This window comes from Tachyglossus aculeatus, chromosome 4, assembly GCF_015852505.1.
Source record: "Tachyglossus aculeatus isolate mTacAcu1 chromosome 4, mTacAcu1.pri, whole genome shotgun sequence".
Lineage (NCBI taxonomy): Eukaryota > Metazoa > Chordata > Mammalia > Monotremata > Tachyglossidae > Tachyglossus > Tachyglossus aculeatus.
Window position 1 is genome coordinate 122,241,530 of NC_052069.1, and position 24,693 is coordinate 122,266,222.

The window sequence follows — 24,693 nt, forward strand, 5'->3', positions numbered from 1 at the left end:
AGGATAATCCTGTGGATCCCAGGGGAAACATATCATTTAACCCAGGCTTGAAGAGAGATGCATACAAAAGTCATTTGGCCCAGAAAAATCCCCCCAGGTTTCCTCTTGTCCTTCCCACACTTACCGATGTCACAATGGTGATGCATCAGACGTCATTACTCTCTCTTTGCATATGGAGAAACCGACTTGTCTAAGTTACAAAGTGAGTCATTGGAAGAATTTGGACTGAAACTCAGGACTTCAGGCTCCCAATCCACCAGATGACTCTCCATCCAGAATGCTTCAGGGAGAATAATGGACTGAGATACAAATATGTAGAGCATCACAAACTCCTACCTTGTGCATCCCTAACCCAGTCAGATAAAAACTCCCCACTAAATTTCCCAAGTTAGAAAGCCCAGGAGGCACTCTAGGCTGGGGTCACTAATAATAATAATAATGATGATGGCATTTATTAAGCAATTACTATGTGCAAAGCACTGTTCTAAGCACTGGGGAGGTTACAAGGTGATCAGGTTGTCCCAGGGGGGGGCTCACAGTCTTAATCCCCATTTTACAGATGAGGTAACTGAGGCACAGAGAAGTTAAGTGACTTGCCCAAGGTCACACAGCTGACATTTGGCAGAGCCAGGATTTGAATCCATGACCTCTGACTCCAAAGCCTGGGTTCTTTCCACTGAGCCACGCTGCCAGTGTTTGTGACTGTGGATCTCTTTCAGTCAATTAATCAATCAGTGGTATTTACTGAGCACTTACTATGTAAAGAGCTCTTTGTTAAGTGCTTGGGAGGGTACAACAGAACATAGTTGGTAGACATATTCTCTGCCTGCAAGGAGTTTACAGCCTAGAGACTAAGTGGAGTTACCAAGATGCTCCCAAGAGAACACACCCATTGCTCCTCTCTGCTGCCAGCTATCATCCTTAGGTGTTGGACTTAAATGATAAGAGTAGTGGACAGAAGGAATTTCTGAATACTTGAAAGTTGTCTCTCCCTCTAGACTATAAGTTCATTATGGGCAAGGAATGTGTCTGCTAATTTCATCGTATTGTACTCTCCCAAGCACTTAGTACAAAGCTCTGCACACAGCAAGCACTCAGTAAATACCATTGATTGATTGGTTGATCGGTTACATGCCCACCCACCTCCACAACTGGTTTCTGAGTCCAGTTTACTCCCACACCTGACTCCTCCAAGGCCTTTGTCTTCCATCATTAGAAGGTTGGGAAGGTGAATTGTCAGCAACAGAAATGTGTAAGATGCAGTTGAGTCAGTAGGGGAATGAGCCAGGAGCAGGGTCTCTTTCTTATGAGCATCTTTGTAGCTCCCACATCTCTCATACCTTGTGGGCCTCGAGCTTCTGGAGATCTTCCATTGCTGCTAATCACTACCTTTGCATCACTGCCTCTGCCTAAATCTGTTTAGTGACCTGCACACTGGGGACACCTGACCACAGCTGATACTCTATTTTTCAACCCACCATTATGTTTTTACCCTAATTCCAGTAGTCCCTGAAATTATCTTAGATTTTATATTTTTATAAATATCAGAAATGCCCTAATCCAAGTGAGAGAAGAGTATAGAAAGAGTACTGAGAGATTTATGGAGTCAAAAGTCACCTGTAGATGGTCCTGAAGTTCTTAAATATGAATAGTCAGTGCTCAGGAGTAACTTAGTAAATCAGTATTGACCCACAGGATGAAGACCTAAAATAAACAAGCAGGAGTCTTATAAAGAAATTGTTTATTCTCAGCTTCTGTTTTGGTTTTGAGGCCCTAGGTTGGTTGGGAACTTTGAGAGGGTATGTTGCAGCTGGTGTAGCTAAGTTCCTACTATGTGCCAAGCACTGTACTAAGCACTATAGTAGAAATATAATAATCTGGTCAGACAGTCCCTGTCCCTTATGAACCTCGCGGTCTAAGTGAGAGAGTCTTTATTTCCATTTTATAGATGAAGAAATGAGACACATATAAGTCAAGTGACTTGCCTCAGATCACCCAGCAAGTAAATGGCAGAGCTTGGATTAGAACACTGGTCCTCTGACTCTTAGGCTTGTGTTTTGTTTCACTAGACCATGCTGCTTCCTGGTATGGTGACGGAGACACTTGGGTTGCCTGAGCTGAGTGAAATGGGAAGGGCGAGGAAAAGCAAGATTGACCGGGAAGAGACGGTAACCTGGAGAATGGGAGGATGGTCAATAGGAATTCTGACTGCCTGATATATTTCTGGCCTTCAGCTTTACAAAGACTAGTTGCTGGGCTGTCCTGTGTCAACTGCGTTGCATCCAGGGAGGTGCAGTGAAGCACAGAGAAGCAATGACTAGGGTAGGGGGAAGGGGAGATAAGAAGGCCAGGTCCTAACAGTGCCTGGAAACAAAAATCCAAAGGAGAAATTTCTGGTTAAAGTTATGCTGGCAGAGGGTGCAAACCTACTCTCCTCTCTGGATGCCTCTTTAGCTAAGCAGCATTCACCTCATGGGAAACAGCTGAGAGTGTCAGATGTGTTTAGACTTTAAAAAATACTCCATGTAAAAGCCACAGACTTGGGTCCCCAGGAGGTAGACACAGAGGTAAGAGGTGCAGGCTGGGTCTTTCCTTTACTTTCACCCAGTCCCCCTTGGGTTCTCAGAAGATATAGCTATCTGCTCACTGGAGTCTTCCTAAGCAACAGGGTTGCAAGACTCCCCGCACAAAGGCCTCACAGAGAAGGCAAGGCATGATATTCCTTACTCATGATTGCCGGGACCCACCAGGACAAAGCCACCACATTGCTATGAGCTCCACAGTCCTCTGGGGGTTCCCCAGTGCCTGGGAGAGCTCCCCACTCCCCTTCAATGCCGTGGGATGGCAGACCTGCTTTCTGCAGGAGCAGAGGGGGCTCAGAAGCCTGGACCAATTGTTAGAATTGTTAGAGTATCTATAAATGTTGGCGCTAATACTTTGTCTGGGGAGGCACTGTGGTTCTTCCCAAATTCTATCTCCTGGAGCAGGTGGGAGCCTGAGGACTGCCCCCTACAGATACTGTTCAGCTACTCTATTTAGTACACTTAAAATCTGATTAATTTTAATATGCTCCCATTGCCTGACATTTACTCTTTGTAATCTAATCCTGTTTTTTATGTATCTGACTGCCCCAACCTAGATTTTCAGGCACGTGTGTGGCTTGTGTGCACCTGACCTAATTCCCTTGTTCATTTTAGCACTTTATTACAGTACCTTGGCATATAATAAGTAGTTAATAAGGACCGAAGCTAGCTAGCATGGTCATGGCAGCTGGGAAACAGAAGCAGGAAAAATCTCTGTTTTTCACACAAATGCATACCAAGACTGGGAACATGAGCATATCTCCAAAGCAAGTTAACTCCCCTTCCCTCATCTCTCCCCCCCCCACCCCCCACCATAGTGTAGATTAACTACACCTCCTTTGGAGATAGCATGGTGCATTTTTTTCACAAGTATTAGTGAATAATTCACTTTAGCATTAAAGACAAACACAGTCTAATAGTGTTCCTCAGACATTACATATTCTTGTTAATGAATAACTCCCATTGAATATATAGATAAGGCAGTTAAAGGGACTCATTTCAGGATCTCAGGGATGAGAGACTGACCTATGAGAGACCTGCCCACATTTAAAACCAACAAACCAAAAAAAAAAACTTCAAGGAAAGGAACAATTAAAACAACTATGTAAGTATCTCTGGTGGTCTAGGTATGGGTGGGTGGGGGTTGGAAGCAAAGTCCACTTCAGGGCTGATTCACAGCGGATTCATGTACCTAAACTGAGCAGCCATGGCAAGCTAGTTACATGCTCTGGGACTTGCCAGAAATTTAACCAACCAGTATTTTGTAGGCATGTTCCTCCTAAGGTCTTTTCTCTCAGTTGCTTTTGAATTTAGACGGAAATATCCAGGAATGTGAAATAGTTTTTCAAATGTATTCATTCATTAAGTAATTCACTCATTCACCTGTCTACATGTTTTGTTGTCTGTCTCCCCCTTCTAGTCTGTGAGCCCGTTATTGGGTAGGGACCATCGCTATATGTTGCCGACCTGTACTTCCCAAGCGCTTAGTACAGTGCTCTGCACACAGTAAGCACTCAATAAATATGATTGAATGAATGAATTCATTCATGCATGCACGCATGTATTCAATAATATTAGTTGAGGGTTTACTATGTTCAGAGCCCTGCACTATGCACTTAGGAAATGCAATAAAAGATAAAGATTTGGTTTCTGCCTTCAAAGAGCTTAGCGTTTAATGATGGAGACACGCAGATACAAATTGCCTAAATACACTGGGAGCAGGAGGAAAACTAGAATCAGTGAAAGCAAAAGTATGGAAAAATAGCATTCATGAATAACAAGATTAAGAAATGGTACACATAAATCAATTATCATACAACTGTGCTAAGCATGACCATATTCATGTAAGGGTTAAGCCTGGTTGGTGGGTTCATGTAACTTGAGGGAATACCTTCTAGAGGAGGTGGGTTTTCAGGAGGCTTTGAGGCTGGGGAGGGTTGTGGTCTGTCATATTTGAATAGGGGGCGGGGGGGTGGGGAAGTTTGAGAAAGTGGAAAGATCAATGGGAAAGAGACAGGAGAGTCCAGAATGAGGTACAATAAGAAGGTGAGCATGGGAGGATATTCTGTATGCAACTAAAACCCTTATGTGACTCAGGAAATGTTAGAAAATAGAAATCAGGCCAACTTTTCCAGCCCCCAGTTCAGCTATGGGTCAGGCTTGGGTAAACTCTTCATTTTATCCAAACTAGTTGTCCTGCCGAAGTTTGAAGTTAGCTCTCTCAGGTGAGGACTGCTGAAGTTATTCGTGGTCCTTGAACTCAGTCCCAAAGTTTGGAAATGCTCATTGGAAGAAGAATCAAGGTGAAATGATTTTGTTTTCAATGCATTCTTCTTCGTTTTTAAGTTACTTTTCTAAATCAATTTTCAAAGCCGTTCCTTCCAAGGAGTGTGATTCTTGGTCCAATTAAAGTCCCTCCTTCTGAGACAGCATGTGTGAGAGACACACGATGATGAACTGAATGTGTTCACTGCAGCATACTGGGTTCCTTTCATAGTTGTGAGGCCTCCATTTCCCGCTAAGAGACTTCATGAACTAGAGCTGGCACAGTCTCAAGATTTTGCTTTCTATCCCTAGAGGACCCCCCCCAATGGAAAACAGGTTCACATTTCTCTAATATTTCTCCTGCCACTGACTGAAGTCATCTGCTCCAAAATAGTTCAGGGCTGGGTGTCCCCCAGCCCCCACTGACTCACTGAGAAAGGGAAAGCTTTGGGGATTTTTTTTCCTGTTTTCCATTTCTCTGTTTATCGGGATGTGAACGCCTATAGTGGGGCCCCTTGTGGGGAAGGACCAGTGTCTCCTTCCTCAGTGTGCTAAAATTGCAAGATTTCCTTTCTTATTCTCCAAATGCCTCTGTGCTTTCTAGATACTTAGCTTTTGGTTAGTGCTTAGTGTCAGGGGGAGGGGGAGGAGAGGGAGAGAGAGGGCCTGTGATTATTCTTTCTTGCACACTGAGTGGTTGTTGTGTAAGTGTGCAAGGGAGTGAGTATGCACATGAACAAGCAGGATCTTGCTTGCACTGGCAGGAGGCAGAATCTGCAGGACCCTGGGACTCAACCCAGCTGTATAGTCTCTTCTCTGCCTCCAACAGCTTTGCCTTCTCTGTTCTACATTCCCGTAGAAGCTGGGCTGCCACTTCCTAATTCTTGGCTGTCATTTTGCCTGCTCTTCTAACCTACTCACCTCCCGACAACCTTTCTTTAATTCCCCCTTCTTTTGAGCTGCCCTCGACCAAACTCCTCCTTGCAAAGAGAGGCATTGCTACTACAGTCCTAGCTCCATCCCTCTCCCATGCCCTTGAAAGCTCTAAAGTGTGAAAATGGCATCTTGCATGGCTCGGTCTGGCTTGGGGTTTAGAGAGGGTGTATATCATAGAGAAATTAGGCAATGGGGCAATGGGAGTACCAAGTGTTTGCTCCAAAAGGGAACTTTGGTAAATGCTGGGTCAAGTGAATATAGAAGTTTGGACTGGGTGGGGTAGGAGGTGGTGAAAGAGTGCTTGTGAGCTTGGCTTTTGCTCAAGGGAATGGAGGGGGGGGGTGTTTCTACAGAATGACATTTGCCAGGAGATTGGACAAAGAGAGAGGATAAATTATTGAGCTATATCTATGAGTAATTACACAGAGATTATAATATGTTTGTTGAGTCCTACACAGTTTCAATTTGGTGGGTTGGAATAGCAGGTGGGAAGTGAGGGAATTAACTGGGGGTGGGGTTAAGCGAAGATTTGAGTGAAGGGGTAGGAAGTGTTGGTGGATGTCAGAGCTTTAAAAGGCCGAAATTAGTAGGATGTGGTTGTGAGGTAACAGGGCTCTGAATTCATTTTTGAGAGTGTCCCTTCTTCTCCCTTCTTTTTACATTTCAAGATATGGCCAATCAATCAATGGTATTTATTGAGCCCTTGCTTGTGCAGAGCACTGGATTAAGCACTTGGGAGAGTAAAATACAACAGAATCAGCAGACATATTCCCTGCCCATAATAAGCTTATAGTCTAGAAGATACAATATGATATGATGTCTGATAACAACCCCCTTTATATCCATCCCATTCCCCAGCCCATTCCACCAAGACCACCACCACAGTCATAACCTTGCCCAGCAATCTCAGAAATTTAGAGGCTGCAAGCACCTCCCTGGGATAAATCAATCAATCAATCGTATTTATGGAGCGCTTACTGTGTGCAGAGCACTGTACTAAGAGCTTGGGTAGTACAAAACGGATCTGGAAGTCAGAAAGACCTGGGTTCTAATCCCAGCTCCACCACTTGAATGCTGTATGACCTTGGGCAAGTCACTTAACATCTCTGTGTCTCAGTTACCTCATCTGTAAAGTGGGGACAACTGTGAGCCCCATGTGAGACAAGGACTGTGTCCAACCTGATTACCTTGCATCTACCCCAGAGCTTAGAACAGTGCTTGACACATAGTAAGCACTTAACAAATACCATCATCATTATCCCACCCCTCTGCCCCAATATTATTATTGCTACTGCTGCTGCTGCTGCTGCTGCTGCTGCTGCTGCTACTGCTGCTGCCTACTATTTGCTCACGGTTACAACTATCTGGTTCGGGGAAACTCTGCACCTTATTCACTCTCAAGGTTATGTGCACCCCGTGACAGAGGACATAATGTCTATCGCATGGGCCCGTGCCAAAGTGGGCCACGGAATCTGGCTTCTCCATCCCTGCCAAAATCACATTTCAAAGCCATGAGTGCAGTCTTGGAGAGGGATCAAAGCCCTTCAACTGTCATTAGAATATTTCCTTTATGCATCTCGCAGAGAGTGCCAGCAACATATTTCATAAATGTATTGGCCTAAAATGGTACAACTCCAATATAAACCTGAATGGGGGAACTGTCAGGGCAAGTTTTATTGAAGAGGAAAAGAAAAAGAAAAACATTAAAAAAATGAAAGCATCAACCGGCCATGGGTGCTTCTGTAATAGGAAGAACTTGTGAAGTCTTGAGTTTCTCCAGCTCTGACAGTGGAATGGGACCTTGGCTGGGTACTGTGAAGCAACAATTGGCTCTAAGCCCAGCAGGACTACGGACCATCACAGATCACTGGGGATCCTTAATCCAGTTCGTTTGGATTCCTATTTATGTATACTATTTCTAATTTATTTGTTTTAATGTTCATCTCCCCCTCTAGACTGTAAGCTCATTGTGCGCAGGAAACGTGTTGGATATATTGTTATATTGTACTTTCCCAAACAGTTAGCACTGTGCTCTGCACACAGTAAGCACTCAATAAATATGATTGACTATTTCCACCTCAAAGTTTACTCAAAGGCAGGCTCCTCTAATGTCTGTGCTGTGCCTCTCTAGTCATGCCAGTGTGTATAGGGAGGTCATGACCCATTCATGATTATGAAGCATGGCATCTGTTTTATCTAGTGACTTTCACCACTATACCATGAGCCCTAATCCCTCTCCAATTCCCCAGTGGTAAAGGGATCTGCTTTCCCTAAAGCACGCCTCATCTCTAGCCAACAGGCCCCCATTCCCATGAGGCAAATATTTAATCAGGATCCTCTTGGAATTCCAATTCTGTCTCTAAATAATGCTCCCAAGACTCCAGGAGCAAGAGTGCTGCATGAGTTATGGAATGGCCATTCCATTTGAAGGACCAATCAACCTGTTGGAAAATGGTTATCAGAAAATGAAATCCAAGCAATTCAAACAAGTCACGTACATGCTGGGTCTCAGGGTGTTTGTACCAGGATTTTCCTCCTGCTAGCACCTCATTCTAAATTATCATCTTTGTCCAATCTGCACCTATCAGAGGATCCTAATGAGCCAGGCTTTGTTCCCCTGATTTATGTGATCATCAGAAATGCCTCCATTACCCTAGACTCTCAAAACATTAACGGAAAAGAAAACAACAAAAAAAGTCCTTTGTGGGATTTAATTCCTGTAATCTCTGATGATCTGTTGTTGCAATTACTGCTTTTATATTTCTGCATTAGGGAGGGGATACAAAACTAAGAAATGAATCCTTATCAATGCTGTGGACTGCAGACTCCCTCATCCTTTTACTACAGACTTCAACATTTCCCCTCCCTAGCCTGAAGCGTTTGCAGAAAACGGACTTGCCTTTTTTTGTTGCTTGTGGCAAGGCCTAAGGGTTAGCAGTTCAGGTAGCCTTCTTGTTGTTCTCTATCACAGCAACATCAGCAACATCCTAGTAGATCTCCCTGCCTCCATTTTTTCCCCTCCCCAGTTCATGCCTCACTCTGCTGCCTGGATCAATTTTCTAAAACATCTTTCAAAATAACCCCCGACTCCTCAAACACCTCTGATTGTCCATTTTTCTTTGTAGTAAGCAGAGATTTCTGACCATTGGATTTAAAGTGCTCAGTCATTTTCCCCCCCTCTATTTATCCTCACTCCTCTCTTACCACACCCAGCTTGCACACTTCTCCACTCTCAAGACAAGCTATTAACTATGCCTTGTTCTTATCTTTCTTGCTGCTGACCCTTTCCTTCCTTCCTCCCTCCCTCTCTCCTTCCTCCCTCCCTCCCCACTCCTGTCCTTTCTTCCTCCTTTCCCACTTTCCTACCTTTTTCCCTCTCCCCTCTCTCCTTCCCTCCCTTCCTTCCACCCTCTTTGTTTTTTGCCACATAAACCTCCTCACTGACTTCCCTTTCCTCTTGTATTTCCCTTCTTCCGTCCATAATTCACTCGGGTGTCTAGATCATTTTCTTTTAAAACATCATTCTGCCCATACCTCCCCACTCCTCCAAAACCTCCAGTGGCTGCCCATTCCTCTCCTCCATTCCCCTAGCACAGTTATTCTGTATAGTCTTACCTCCTCAATCATTCAAGAAGCCCACAAGCCAAAGAGGGCCAAAGGCCTAATGCTGGTTGACAATGATGAGGGACAGGGGTTTACGGAGTTCTATGGAGGGATTGTGGTCTCTTAGAGGCTCAAGATACAATTAAATGACAGTAAAATGCTTGTAGCAGATATTTCCAAAGCAATATCAGGCAGGAGGGTGCTGTGGGTACCATTATTATGCAAATTATATGGTGTAATGTAAATCTGATGACTAGCTATTACAGACTGTCTCATTGGTTTTTATTTCTTTATTTTTTTTTTATTAAAGACTGAGGCCAAGTGACCCCTGAGAGATTTATTTACAATCATTTGCCGGTTATCTCCCCTTTATCTGCATCTGATATTCCCTCTGTCCTCATTACCCTGATGTTTTTCCAGACTCTGTACAATGAAGGGTTGATACAAGAAGAAAAGTCAAATGCTGAAGGAAAAAATGGTGGTTGGATAATTCAGAAACCAGATAAGACAAAAAAGATTTCCCTTTGATGACTTAGACTTTAGGAACCTCAATTTTTATATTCTCCCAAATGGTATGCATTACCTACTTTAATGTCTATGTCTAAATTCATAAACTTATCCGGGGATCTGCACACTGCACATGGAAATGTCGAGATAGATACATGTACACAATCTGACAGCTAAATCAGTTCTCAAACAAACAACAGACTAGTTGGAAAAAAATGAAAATAATCTGAGGGACCAGCATCTGGCACTTCACTGCCACTGAGGTCCCAGACCTGTTTTCAGCCCAGAACAAAGGAGTTTGGTGTTTCATACCTATGGACACAGCCAAGCATCATCTCCCCCACTAATGCCCAATTGGATTTGCTAAGGAAAAGCAGTGGGTCCATAGTATTACTTCCTTGTGCATGCCTCTTCATTAGTTTAGGAGTCTGTGTGATTGACTGAAAATGCCTGGATGTTCTGGAAGTCCAGTCCTCCATCTGTCCCTTCCTGATTGCTCCAACACTGCATCTGTGGCCTGGATGGACTCCATGCCCTGTCACCCTTTAAAAGTGGCTTCTAGGTGAAGGGTCCTGGCTGGGAGGAAAGTGAAGGGGTCTCACAAGGGTGACATGGTTAGATCTGGGCAGGACCAGGGATGCATTCCTGCTCTTACAGTGAGTTACAACCCCATGGCACCAGGTGGAAGGTCTGCTCCCTAAGGGACTGGGATAAAAATGGAGCTTACTCCTGAAAATCCAGCAGTGAATAATGCTGGTGCATAACAAAGACAGGGTAATAGAAAATTATATCTTTAATGTATCCCTAAGTTTCTTCAACCCAGGGTTAGAGATTCTTCATGACAACTGTTCACCTCAAATTCATTATCTTAATATATTGTTTTTTGATGGGCCCGGGGTCTTCGATTCCACATGACAAAAGTTCCACAGCTGACCTGAGGCTCAAATTCAAGGCATCAGGAAGAAAGAACACTTGTCATTGTATTGCTTTGACAGGATCCCTGCTTTCTATCCATGTAAATCTTAGGCAGACTGGTGAAGCTGATTCTTTGCTCAAAGGGTGGAAATGCCCCAGCAATATCCTCATCAGAAAATGATTTGCAGAGAGGAGTTGGGATGTTTTTGCCAAAACCTCATGCACACCCACTTGGCTTGGTGAGGAAGGACTGCACTGCAGTTGTTCATTACATGAAATCACAGAGTCTCACCAGAAGTATATATTACTCCACCCTGACTTAAATTTTCATTTACAATAGAATCCAAAAACGCAGGTATGTGATAGTAATGATAATGATGATGATGATGATAATAGTAATAATAGCATTTTAGGCACTTTATTAATATGCTCCAAACATTGTGCTAAGCACTGGGAAAGCTACAATACAATCAGATTAGACACAGTCCTTGCTCCACGTGGACCTCAGAGTCTAAAAGGGAGGAAGGGCAGGTATTTAATCCTGATGAGGAAATTGAGGCTTAGAGAGGTTACATGACTTGCTCAAGATTCTACAGTAGGCAAATGGTGGAACTAGGATTAGAACTCAGGTCTTCTGATTCCTAGGCCTGTGCTTATTGGATGTGATTCCTTCTGGTTAAAGGGATTTGTATCATAGTAATAGTTAAAGCTTTCTTTGTGACAATCCACCAAGAATCTTGACCAATAAGGTTATTCCTTATTACCATCACCTTCATCCTGCATCAGTAACAGCCAATTTTTTTTTTATTTTTATGGTATATGTTAAGCACTTACTATAAATAATACCCTGTTTTAAGCACTGGGGTTGATACACATTAATTAAGTTGGACACAGTCCCCTGTACCCTGTGAGGCTCATAGTCTATTATTAACTGGGTCTTCCCTTGGGTCTGATTCCTTCCTCTCTCCCTCTTCCTCAATATATTTGTTGTGTATTATTGAAAGACTTTCTACTCATACCAAAGTAATTTTGGGACATTATTTTAATTAGATCACCATTTCAATGAATTCCCACATTCTGTCTTTATCCCCTACACTCAAGATTCCTAATGCATAATATTTAGGGGAGGGATTGGAGTCCAACAATGAAGTTCTAATTGGTATTGTAAAGATGAATGGATGCCCCTCAGATAAAGGAATGTTTGGGGCTTGGCAGAGAGAGAGTGAGAAACAGAAAAAAGAAAGTGTGTAATGTTGTGATGATCCTGAGACTTGTAATTCAGTGAGATCATTTCATGGCTCTCTAGATTGTAAGATTATTGTGGACCGGGAATGTGTCTGTCATATTATACTCTCCCAAGCACTTAATACATGCTCTGCATCCAGTAAGCACTTAATAAATGATTGACTTACTGACTGAGGAATAAGGGAACATGAGTGAGACAAGAAAGATTTGTAAAGAGAACTAATCAAATCCAATTTTCCCAGTGCCTGAAGGGTCTATCATGGACAGGGAGTAATCTTAGGCTCAGGGAGAATTGGGCTTACAAAGATAGCACTTCCATTTTGACTTAGGCTATAGTGGGTGGGGTAAATCCTAGAGAGACATATTTTATACCTGAAGATCACAAGGCATGGATACTGCCCTTACTGGGAAGTCTAGAAGGGTGTGTGGAGAATAAAACTTTTCCTAAGTATAGTTTCTATGTACAGAGCTCTCAACAGGGTTCTCATGGGTGTGATTTGACTCACTGAGATATCACATTGTGGATACAGAACTGTGTTCGGGTTGGCCCCTTTACAAAATCTCCAATGTCAATGTTCTCCATTTAACAAAATAGAAGATGAATCAGATTCATAGAGAGAAAAATAATTACTTGAAAAAAATGAAAAGATGAAGAATCATGTTCTGAGTTCTGTGTGTTTTGGCAAGCAACTCTTTCACCTTCTCAAGTCCGGTTGTCTTCGCGATGAGGGTGTGGAGTCATATGAGGAAACCCAGGACAGGCTGAGAATAAAACACTGATTCACCTTTCCATCTCAGATCTATAAGATCCCTTCAGGACAGGATTGGCGAAAGCTCACCTCATGGAAAACTGCCTAAGAAAACAGCACCACCAGCAAGACTGAGTTTCAGCCTACCATCTTTCAAATCCTCATCTGACCTCCATACTTATACACCAAGGGTGCCTGTGGGATGAGGGCAGAGACCAGAAACAACAATAGGAGGATTTGGGGAGCATTTTTTCATGGTTAGATCACACCATCATCATGGTCTAGTTCACGTGAAGGTATGCATGTGCTGGAAGGCCAGTTGTCTGTTGAAACTTTGAGAAGGAATTGTAGGATGCAAAATCCTGGGGAGTGTTTACTAGAAAAGATAAGCATTGTCTATATACAGTGCCTGGACTCTCAGCAAGAGGACATGTTTGGTGCAGGTAAGAGATGAGGATCCAAAACAAAGTGAGTGTTGGACATGTATTTGAGGTGACAAAAAAGTCTGGAGGAATCCTAGAAACTGGTAAGAAGTTCAAAAGTAAGTATTATTGTTATTGTATTTGTTAAGTGCTCACTATGTGTTAAGCACTGTTGACACTGTTATGTATCAACTGCGGGGGTAGATACAAGTTAATTAGGTTGAACAAAGTCTCTGTACTGCATGGGACTCACAGTTTAAGTAAGAGGGAGTAGGATTTGATTCCCATTTTTCAGCTGAGGAAACTGAGGCACAGAGAAATTATGTGCCTTACCCAAGGTCACACAGAAAGCAATACACAATTGGCAGAGAGGCATCATGGCCTAGTGGAAAGAGCAAGGGCTTGGGAGTCAGAAGGACCTAGGTTCTAATTCCAGATCTGTCACTTGTGTGCAGTGTGAACTTAGATAAGTCACTTCTCTGTGCCTGAGTTACCTCATCTGTAAAATGGGGATTAAAACAGTGAGCCCTATGTGGGTCAGGGACTGTGTCCAACCTGATTAGCTTGCATATACCCGAGAGTTTAGCACAGTGCCTGACACATAGTGCTAACAAAGAGCGCACACACACACACACACACACACACACACACAAAATTGGCAGAGCCAGGATTAGAACCTAGGTCCTCTGATTCCCAAGCCTGTCTTCTTTTAACTAGGCCATACTGCTTTTCTAATTAGCTCCACAAGTCCATCCCTCAGTGGTGCACATAATCCAGGAACTGATACAGGCTTACTTTATGAAAGGAAAATGTTCCTCTTTAAGGATGGGTACACCTTGTTGTTTTCTTTATTACTCCCTTCCTTCAGAAGAAATTTCAGGGCTGCGAGTGTTTGTTTCTTCCTGCATTGTGGATTCTATGGTCACAGAGAATAGGGTAGAATAAAAGAAACTGTAGAATTTAACACTGAACAGAACCCCAAGCCCTGTTTCTAAATAACAGAATGCCTAAGCTCTCTAAAATAGATGATTATCTATTCCCTCTTTAAAGGTCCCTGATGATGCAAATGCCACAAGTTCTCTCAGGAACTTCTTCCATTTATAAAATTTTAAAAAATTTTAAAAATCAATCTTAGAATGAAGTTATTTTTTATATGTAAGTGGACACTTTCACAACAGTTGAAGCTCATTTCCTCATGCTTAGAGTTTGATTCAAATGGAGGATCAGAAGATTCACTCATTGGCTTTTACCAGATAGTCAAAACAATAACCTTAACCTACAGTCTAGGAGGAAATTACAAGAATGGTAGTCAGAACACCAGTTACCTCAAAGGAGAGTGTTATGATTATTATTATGACTCACACCTCCAAGATTTCTCATGCACTCTGAGGACCCAATAGCTGATGGGAGGGAGAGTAGAGGGGACTACCTAGAATGAATTGGGAAGGATAGAAAAAGAGAGAGGGAATAAGGGGGTCCCTTGGGATGGGTCTGCTTTGAATTTACTAAGCTCCTTTCTCTGAGGATTTCCAAGGACAATAACAATTGATCAATCAATTGTATTTATTAAACTATGAACTATGTGAACTCTGAACTATGAACCATGTCCAATGTCCAAGCAAGCAATGTCCATATGAACAATGTCCAATAAAACCTCACAATGCCTCTATGGAAAGAGATTAAGTCATTCATACAGAACTCCATCAACATTTTGGTGGAAAGAAATTATGGAAAAATGATGTTTTCCTAACAATGTTATCCATGTTTCAAGCACAATAAAATATGACAGTTAAAGCTCATGTACCCAGGCTTAATGTATCTTGTCTTTTTTAGACTGTGAGCCCACTGTTGGGTAGGGACTGTCTCTATATGTTGCCAACTTGTACTTCCCAAGCGCTTAGTACAGTGCTCTGCACACAGTAAGCACTCAATAAATACGATTGATTGATTGATTGATTGTCTTTCTAGAACATCTATGTCTCTTTTGGAGACCCTATCTTTTTTCCCTATTGTAGCTCTGCAAATGTCTAGGTAAAAATCATAGAACTTTTAGATTCTTTAATGATTACTGACCACAAGCAAATGGTAGAAAATACTAATGAACTTTTTTTCTGACTTCGGTGTTGACATAAAATGGATATCTCGGTTCATACAGCTCCTTGCCTCTGAACTATGGATGAACTTAACCCAGTGATTATCAATCGATAGTATTTATTGAGTGCTTACTTTGTACTAAGTACTGAAGAGAGTGCAACAGAATTACTTTCTAGACTTTATGTCACCTTTTTTACCATTGATACAATAAATGTAATATAATTTTGAGAGGCAAAACTTTGTATTCCAGTAATTGGGTTTTTATTGTACAAAGTACAAGAGATCAATACATGTGTTTTTTATCCTCTAGGAAGGGTCAAGTGAGTTGGGAAATATTGACTTCACATCTTTGATATCTCTATCTCCAAAATATGAATGGAACTCACACCACATTTTTCAAAAATGCTTGGTTATTTTTTGATGAACATCTATGAAGAGAATCAAGAGTCTCAAGGGGAAATTGTTTTTTGGGTTTTTTTTTTCACAAATTTATAATCCAGTGTAATGGGCTCCAGAATCTCAGGAGGAAGTTTTTTTTCCTCAAAAGTTCCAATCTAATTTAATGGGCTCCAGAGTAAAAAACATGTGAAGGACAGCTAGTTTGATGGATGTTTAACAAGTCATCCTTTGGCATGTCAGTCATCCATATATAAGAGATCTGAGTCCATATGTCTGCATGTTTTTGTTTTACCAAGAATATCTGTATCTTTCCTCTATTTCATCCATATGAGAGAGGTCAGTTCCAGGAGATAGATCATTTCCTGAATGACTCTGGAACTTTTCACTGGCCAACGACTGCGGGATGAGTGCAAAATGATCCCCGTAATAAGTGCTAATCAGCTACCACCTCCTGAGATATATTTAAATAAGAAGACCTGATGGTCTTATCCAAATTCTTCAGAAATTGGACTTTTTTCCTCTGTTTCTGCCTCTGTCTCTTTTAATGAATGGCTCATTTTCTCCAAAGAGAAGCCATGAACTCACAGGTTCCTGGAGCCACAAACAAGCATCTAACCAAGAAGCTTGGCCTAGTGGAAAGAGTATGGGCATGGGAGTCAGAAGGACCTGGGTTCTAATTCCAGCTCCACCACTTGTCTGCTGCGTGTCCTTGGGCAAGTCGCCTAACTTCTCTGTGCCTCAGTTACCTCATCACTAAGATGGGGATTAAGACTGAGAGTCCCATGTGGAACATGGACTGTGTTCACCCTGATTACCATATATCTACCCCAGAGTTTAGAACAGTGCATTGCACATACTAAGTGCTTAACAAATACCATAAAAAAAGACAAAGGGGGGGGGGGGAATAAGCAAATAAGAAAATGAGCTCCTCCATTTCCCAGGTTAAGTTGTATTCTTGCTTTGTTGACTTAAAAGCAAACTTCCTTTTCTGCAAAGATCCTTGGTACAGCCTGCCTACCTTGATGCCAGTGGCAGGTCTTGGTAGAATTCTCCTATTCATAGCTACCTTCTGTGGTCATAAAAAATGCCTTAGTAGTCAAAAGCCAACCAGTTTCACTAACAGCTGTGGACGTCTCAACTCATATGGGATGCAACATCACAGAACAGAGCCCCTTTTGGCTCAATGTCAGAGCAAACTGATTAAATAAAACCCTTGCCAACTTGAGAAAACGGAAATGGAGCATCCCCTCCTCCCATCTCAGCCTTCCCCAGTGCACTCTACCCCATTACACCCGAGAGCACAACCAAGAGAAAGAGCAAGAGGGATGGGAACAAGGGGTTCAAAGGGAGAATAGAGAAAGCCCTGAACAGTTTGGGGAAGGGAAACACAATTTCCATTTGCACACTGACCTTTTACTTAGTTAAAAAAAATCAAATGTTCTCTACTCTAGGTTTCAATTTCAGAAACTGAGGACAAAGAATCAGTCCCAGAAGGTGAAGAGGCTTTAGGTTTTATAGGGTTTTTATAGGTTTTTACGGTGTAATCTGAGCTTCAATTTTGTTGAATTTTCTTAACCAAAACAAAACTTTCGTTTTGTTCTTAATTTTTTTAACAACCTGGGATATTGTCCTTCTGAGTGTTTAGGCTGACACTGGTGTTCAGTGTTACCAATCTATGGAGAAATAAAAACAAGTGTGCCAATGAGGTGGAATAGGGTGGTGGGAAAACCCACTTCATTCAGTCCTAAATCTGAGGCACTCTAAACATGTCTGATGCTCTGTTTATCCAGAGGAGCAAAAACATTCATTGAAGGGGTAAGGAATGTGTTGTGTACCTGAAATGACAAACATCACCCTTTCCCTCCCCAGGCCCCACAATACTCTAAAGGTACAAAGCACTCTTCCAAGATGCTCAGAGAGAAGATATTGAGTGCTTACAACATGATCCCACTGGTCTCCTAAAGATGACTGGGATGTCAGGGACAGTTGAAGGGGACAGTGATTTACACTGCTTAACTCCAATAGCCTCATTTCATCTTATTCTCTTTTTTGATAGTTTCTCCCACTGCTGATAATATTCATCAATAATAATGATAATAATAATAATAATAATAAAGTGTGGTGATTATTAAGTCCTTACTATGCTCCAAGAGATAAGATATAAGATGAATCTAAAATAAGCAGGTCGGACACAGTCCCTTTCCCAAAATGGGGCACACGGTCTAAGTAGAAAGAAAAATAGGTATTGAGTCCCCATTTTACAGATGAAGAAACTGAGGCATAAAGGAGTTATGTAATATGCCCAAGGTCACACAGCAGAACAGGAATTAGAACAAAAATCCTCTAACTTCCAGGTCCATTCTCTTTCCACTAGGCCATGCTGTTTCTCTTTTTAGCTTCAAGACTCTAGGCAGCCTCAACCTTTTAATATATAAAATCTTGGTTTTAAGGAACAGAAGAAAGACTACCTTGACTTATGATGATGGTGACAATGATAGTGATAGTGGTGATGGTGATGATGATGTTTCAACCACATTTCATTCCTCTCTCTGTTTTTCATCTCAGTGTGGGTTAGGTAGACTTAACAGAATTCCCAGTAGGGTAGCTTGACATTATCTACTTTAAGAACTGATCCAATTTTTTTCAGGAAGATATTAGGTTGAACACAAATCAACATCCAATCCACTTAGGGTTTTCTCTGAGTTTCTTCCACTCAGCTCTCCACATCTAATGTTTTAAGGGTGGTGGCCACAACTTTCTAGATAAGTCAATTCCAAGCTTATCTGCAATGGTGAGATTCGTATTAATAATAATAATAATAACAATGATGATGGTATTTGTTTAGCACTTACTATGTGCCAAGCACTGTTCTAACCGCTGGAGTAATCAGGACATTCATTCATTCATTCAATCCTATTTATTGAGCACTTACTGTGGGCAGAACACTGTACTAAGCACTTGGAAAGTACAAATCGGCAACATATAGAGACGGTCCCTACCCTATAATGGGCTCACAGTCTAGAAGGGGGAGACAGACAACCAAACAAAACAAGGTAATCAGGTTGTCCCACGTGGGGCTCACAGTCTAAATCCCGATTTTACAGATGAGGTAACTGAAGCACAGAGAAATGACTTGCCCAAAGTCACACAGCTGATGAGCGGTGGAGCTGAGTACTATTTTTTTAATAATATTTGTTAATTGCCTACTATCTGCCATTGCTAAAATCCACGCTTTCCTCTCCATCCAAACTGCTATCATGTTAATCCAATCACTTATCCTATCCCTCCTTGATTACTGTATCAGTCTCCTTGCTGACTTCTGAGCCTCCAGTCCATACTTGGTATTAATAATGATGGTATTTGTTAAGCATTTACTGTATGCCAGACACTGTACTAAGTGTTGTGGTGGATATAAGGAAATCAGGTTGGACACAGTCCCTGTCCCAGATGGGGCTCAAAGTCTTAATCCCCATTTTACAGATGAGGTAACTGAGGCACAAAGAAGTTAAATGACTTGCCCAAAGGTCACAGAGCAGACAAGTGGTGGAGCTGAGTTTAGAACTCAGATCCTTCCCACTCCCAGGCCCATACTCCATCCACTAGGCCACACTGCTTCCCTCTGATACTTATCTCTTCTGCCCAGATCATTTCTCTACAACAATGTTCAGGCCATGGTTCCCCATTCCTCAAGAGCCTCCAGTGGTTACTCATCCACCTCCGCATCAAGCAGAAACTCATCGATGGTTTTTAAGCACTCATGCATGCATGCATTCATTCATTCATTCATATGTATTGAGCACTTACTATGTGCAGAGAATTGTACTAAATGCTTGGGAGAGTAGAGTGCAACAATAAAACAGACACATTCCCTGCCTGCAACAAGCTTACAGTCTAGAGGGGGAGGACGAGCACCCCATCACCTTGCCCGCACTTACCTCACCTTACTACTCTCCTACTACAACCCAGCCTGCACAGCTCGATCCTCTAATGCTAACATTCTCACTGTGCCTCAGTCTCATCTATCTCACCACCAACCCCTCGTCCACATCTTGACTCTGGCCTGGAACACCCTCCCTCCTCAAATCCGACAGACAATTACTCTCCCCTCCTCAAAGCCTTAATGAAGGCACACCTCCTCCAAGAGGCCGTCCCTGACTAAGCTTCCCCTTCCTCTTTCCCACTCCCTTCTACATTGCCCTGAGTTGCCCTCTTTGTTCTTTCCCCCTCTCAGCCCCACAGTACTTATGTGTACATATCTGTAATTTATTTATTCGTATTAAAGTCTTTCTCCCCACCCTGGCCTGAGACTGTAAGCTTGTTGTGGGCAGGAATGTATCTGTATATTGTCACATTCTACTCTCTCAAGTATTTAGTACAGTGTTCCACACACAGTAAGCACTCAATAAATATGATTGACTGACTGATGGACTGACTGCTCAGCACTGTCCTAAGCACTGGAGTAGCTGCAAGTTAATCAGGTCTGACACAGTCCATGTACCACACGTGGTTACAGTTTTAATTGCCACTTTCCAGATGAGTTAACTGAGGCTCAGAGAACTTAAGTGACTTGCCCAAGGTCACACAGCAGACAAGTGGTGGAGCTGGGATTAGAACAAAGGTTCTCTGACTTCTAAAACCATGCTCTTTCCACTAGGCCATGCTGTTTCTTAAACTATGTTCAATTTTGCTCACTGCACTTGGAAAGAAACTTTGAGAAAATATGAAAGGTCCTGAGAAGAGTGACAAAAATAATTTAAGGTGTGGAAAATAGATCCTATGAGGAAAAGTTAAAGGATTTCTTTTGCCAAGATATGGAAAGTCTACGTGGTGTTATTTAAAATTATTTTCATTTCTCTCATTATTGTCATTTTTATTATTACTACTAATATTTGTTGAACATTTGTTTTGTGCCTTAGTAACAGCAATTGATGCTTGGTAATAAACAGATTGCATATAAACTCAAGTCAGTTCTTGCCCACAAGGAGCTTACAATTTAGGGGGGAAGGCAAACATACAAAAATAACTTTTGATGTTAAAACTAACACTAGTCATCTTCTCCTCCATCTCCAGAGTTTCTGTCTCCCAATCCAACCCCTCAGCATCCCAGCCCCCCAACAACCTAACCCACCAACCCTCCACTTCAGCAAAGGAACTGAGCTTGGATGGCAAAACAATGGACAGTCTAATGAGATATGCCCAAAGTCACCAGCTGGAGAACCACTCTACCAACAGGGTTTAGAGCTTAGCCCCCTGTCCCATCCCCTCCTTCTCCAAATCAATGTAATAATAATCTTAAAGTAGATGAAAAGTTTCTGTGGGGCAGGGATCATGTCTATTTATTCCATTATAGTCTACCAAGCACTTAGTATAGTGCTCCGCTCATACTAAGTGCTCAGTAAATACCATTACTTGACTGACTGATGTACAGAGCATCCACCAGTTCTTGTCTATTGGCAACAAAACAGAAACCCAAATGAGCGAGATATTGATTGCACTGTGACTTTGAGATAAAGCATTAGAATGGACTACCAAGGACTTCACCCTTTGAGATCTTTCAGGAAAGACTGGCTCCCCTGCCCTGCTTTTTATTCATTTGCCTGGAGAAAGAGGGTTGGACCAAACAATCTCTTGACATCCCATCGTCCTCAAGAATTAAATGGGCTGATTCAGATCAACTGCTGGATTTTCCCTTAATTTAAAGGGTGAACAATGTAGAATTTCAAGAGGCAAAGGGTGGAATCACCCATAAATCTCGACTATGTTCCAGTTTACAGTAGCTTTGTCCCACCCTACCCCGAGGATCTGACCAGACATGCCTTTTGAATATGGGGAGAATTAAGAGTGGATGTGTTTTCTTTTTAATCTAACAAATCAGCAGTGTGGGTGATGCCCATTTAACCCAGTGGGAGTATTCTGTTTTAAAATGTGTGATCCAATGCAATTATGGAGACGTTTGGGTCAAGAGTGATTCATTCTCAAAATAAACCAGTGTGCAAATGCAGTGAGTTTAATATAGGTTACTTGGTTTCCATTTAAAAATACCAACAGTTTGACCAGTCTTGAAAATGTCAGTATTTTAAGAATGAAAGTAATGTATACCATGACTCATTCCAATCCCACTTTACATAACTACATAAGGGTGGCTTTTTTCGAAGGAAAACTCACAGGAATGGGTTGCCATCAAATTCAAGAATATTAGGCAGAGTTAAATGAATAGTGATATTCAGATTTGAAAGAGATTCTGTTCTGTCTTTATTGGAAAAGAACATTGAAGAATATTTTAAACTGGATGGCATTTTGAATTTTGTTCCTTTTTAGGCTCTAACTTGAAAACTCAAGGTGGACCAGAATAAAGAATTCCACTAAAGTCATTTGGCTCAAGATGTGCTTCTTGACCCTTGGGAACCCTACTATCATTTACAATATGATCTAACATCTTCTCAGATACCCTAGGCACTTCCCCGTTAGACAGTAAGCTCCTTACGGGCAGGAAACCAGACTACCAATATCATTGTATTATTTTCTCCCAAACAGGGCTCTCTACATAGCAAATGCTCAATAAATACACTACTAATGGGCTGCAATCTCATCAAGGGCAGGACTTCGTCTTATTTTTATATTGCATACTCCTAAGCACCTACTATAGTGCTCTGCATTAAAAAAAACTAGGAAAGACCTTTAGCTCTCAATTGATCCAGTCCCCTCCTTCCAGATAGGTGAATGTCTAAATCATTCAGGACAACTGCTTGTACTTTCTTTTTCCCAATTTTTCCAAGGCCAGGGCATCCATACTCTCCCTTGGTATCTTGAGAATTGCTCCCAGTTCTAGAATGTGGTGGTTATGTTCTTGCAGAATCCCATGATAAGGGAAACTCATGTTATATTTACTCACTACCTAATGTCACACAAATGGTCCCAACTATTTCTTTCAGCACAGGCCTACACTGTATCTGGAAGATACATACTGCCAGAAGCATGTTCTCTAATTCTAACATCACACTCCAGGGAAAGCACCCATTTTGATAGCACCAAGTGGTTATGGATCACTTTTCAGGTACCCATACATGGAGGATAGTTTCATAGGAAATAGGCACTTCAAGTTTGTTAACCAATCCCCATGTTAATGGATATTAAAATGACAAAGGGCATTTGGCTCTAAGCTATTTCCACTTCTGGTTATCAATAAGGGTGAAAATTGTATCATGTGAATATCTAAATGACATAGATAAGGTTCAAGTCCAGTGGCTTCACTTCATTAAAACATCTGCTAATCTCTTCAAGGCTGACCTAGACAATATTTGAAACAGCATGATTCCTTTCATCTTTCATTCACAAATTTTTCTATCAGAATCCATTTCTATCAGAAAAGTACTTGAGACCATCAACTTCTGGATCCACACTTGCCTGTTCAACCTTGTGGGTTGAAGGAAACTATGGGTTTTCTCAATAATGTTAAATACAGAGAATACAGCTGTGAGAAGAAGGGGTATCAGAGCAGATCTGGACAGCTGCTTAGTGATGGCAGGGTCAGGCATCTTGAAAAAAAACTTCTCTCTCCCCTAACTTAAAAAACAAATGAACTAGTTGTTTGCTCTTCTACGAATGGTCTGAGGTCATGAATTCTTCACCTATTAGGTGTTTCTTCCCTGTTCCCTCATGGAAGCACACTGGTACAGTAACCCCTAGAGAAAAAATTGCCTCGGGTTAGAAAATGAAGGGTTGAGCTTCAGGGAGCACAACTCTTTCAAGTGGGATTTCCTATGAACCAAATGGGGCTGAAGCAATGGCCCCTGGAATCATATGGCTGATCTATGGTGTTGACTCAGAACAGAGCTTTTCAAGGAGGAGACAGTATCAGGTAGCCTATGTATGAAAGAAGAAATATCAGTGTTGCTGCTGGGAGAAGGTGAAGAAAGACCATCATATAAGGCTAAACCATGCAAATGATAAATGACAGGGAAAAGACCTAGAATATCTGCTGGAGAAAAACTGCTGTTCAGGAGTACTGCTGGAACCCAGGTTATCTCAGGGAGAGACAACCCTTCTTTAAACCCTTTCTTTACAAATGTTTTTGTGAGAATTTCCCCCACACTTCCACTCAAAACTAATAAAAACTGGACTTGGTCTCAGCAGGGTTGCTCTGTTGCCATTCAAAAAATAAAATAAAAGATCCTCAACCCTAGTTCCATGATCTATTTTTAATTCCATTTCATGAAAAACCAGACATTTGTACTTAAAGGTGCAATTCCATTTCTAAGCTACCACTGCTTGTGATTTGAGAGAGACCTCCTGTAGATTAAATCTGGAGGTATGCTGCAATATTGCATCATCATAGGGGTAAGAAAAGAAGAACTTTTCTTTGATTTCCCTGCCATTCAGTGCTTAATATGGGTTGCTTGCTCCTCTCCAGTCAAACAATGATACTTGCTGTCATTGAGAAGCAGCATGGCCTAGTGAAAAGAAGAGCACTGGCCTGGGAGTTAGAGGAATTGAGTTCTAATTCCAGCTCTGCCACTTGCCTGCTGTATGACCTTGGGCAAGTCACCTCACTTCTCTGGGACTCAGTTTCCTCCTCTAGAAAATGAGATCAAATCCTATTCCCTCTTACTTAGACCATGAGCTCCATATAGGATAGGGACTCTGTCCTGCTTGATTAACTGTGCCCCAGGACTGGCACAATAAGTAATAAGTAATTAAATACAGTAAGTTTTGTTATTCCTCTAAGAATATCTTCTTAAATTCTCACCCACTCCTTGTGTAATGAGACTCCATGTTTCTTTCAGCATTGCCCATTTCTACCTGTTGGACACCACAGTGATTCTAGGCTTCTTCATTTGGAAAATGATAGCTCATATAAACCATTTTAGGACCTTCACAATGTTTCCCTTCTGTTATTTCAATAATAATAATAATGAAGGTATTTGTTAAGTGCTTACTATGTGCAAAGCACTGTTCTAAGCGCTGGGGGGATACAAG

The 24,693-nt window shown here is 41.8% G+C and overlaps 1 protein-coding gene and 1 long non-coding RNA gene across 2 annotated transcripts in view; one reads left to right on the top strand and one right to left on the bottom strand.

The window, feature by feature from the left end:
• The window catches only part of PAPPA (pappalysin 1), a 287,178-nt gene that overhangs the window by 225,158 nt on the left and 37,327 nt on the right, over positions 1–24,693 (bottom strand). The gene's annotated exons all lie outside the window — the stretch shown is intronic.
• Positions 1–24,693, top strand: part of LOC119927350 — a 71,428-nt gene that overhangs the window by 35,033 nt on the left and 11,702 nt on the right. Inside the window, exon 2 of the long non-coding RNA XR_005450404.1 lies at positions 2,070–2,168. This is a non-coding gene — a long non-coding RNA (uncharacterized LOC119927350). The remainder of the gene's footprint in view (positions 1–2,069; positions 2,169–24,693) is intronic.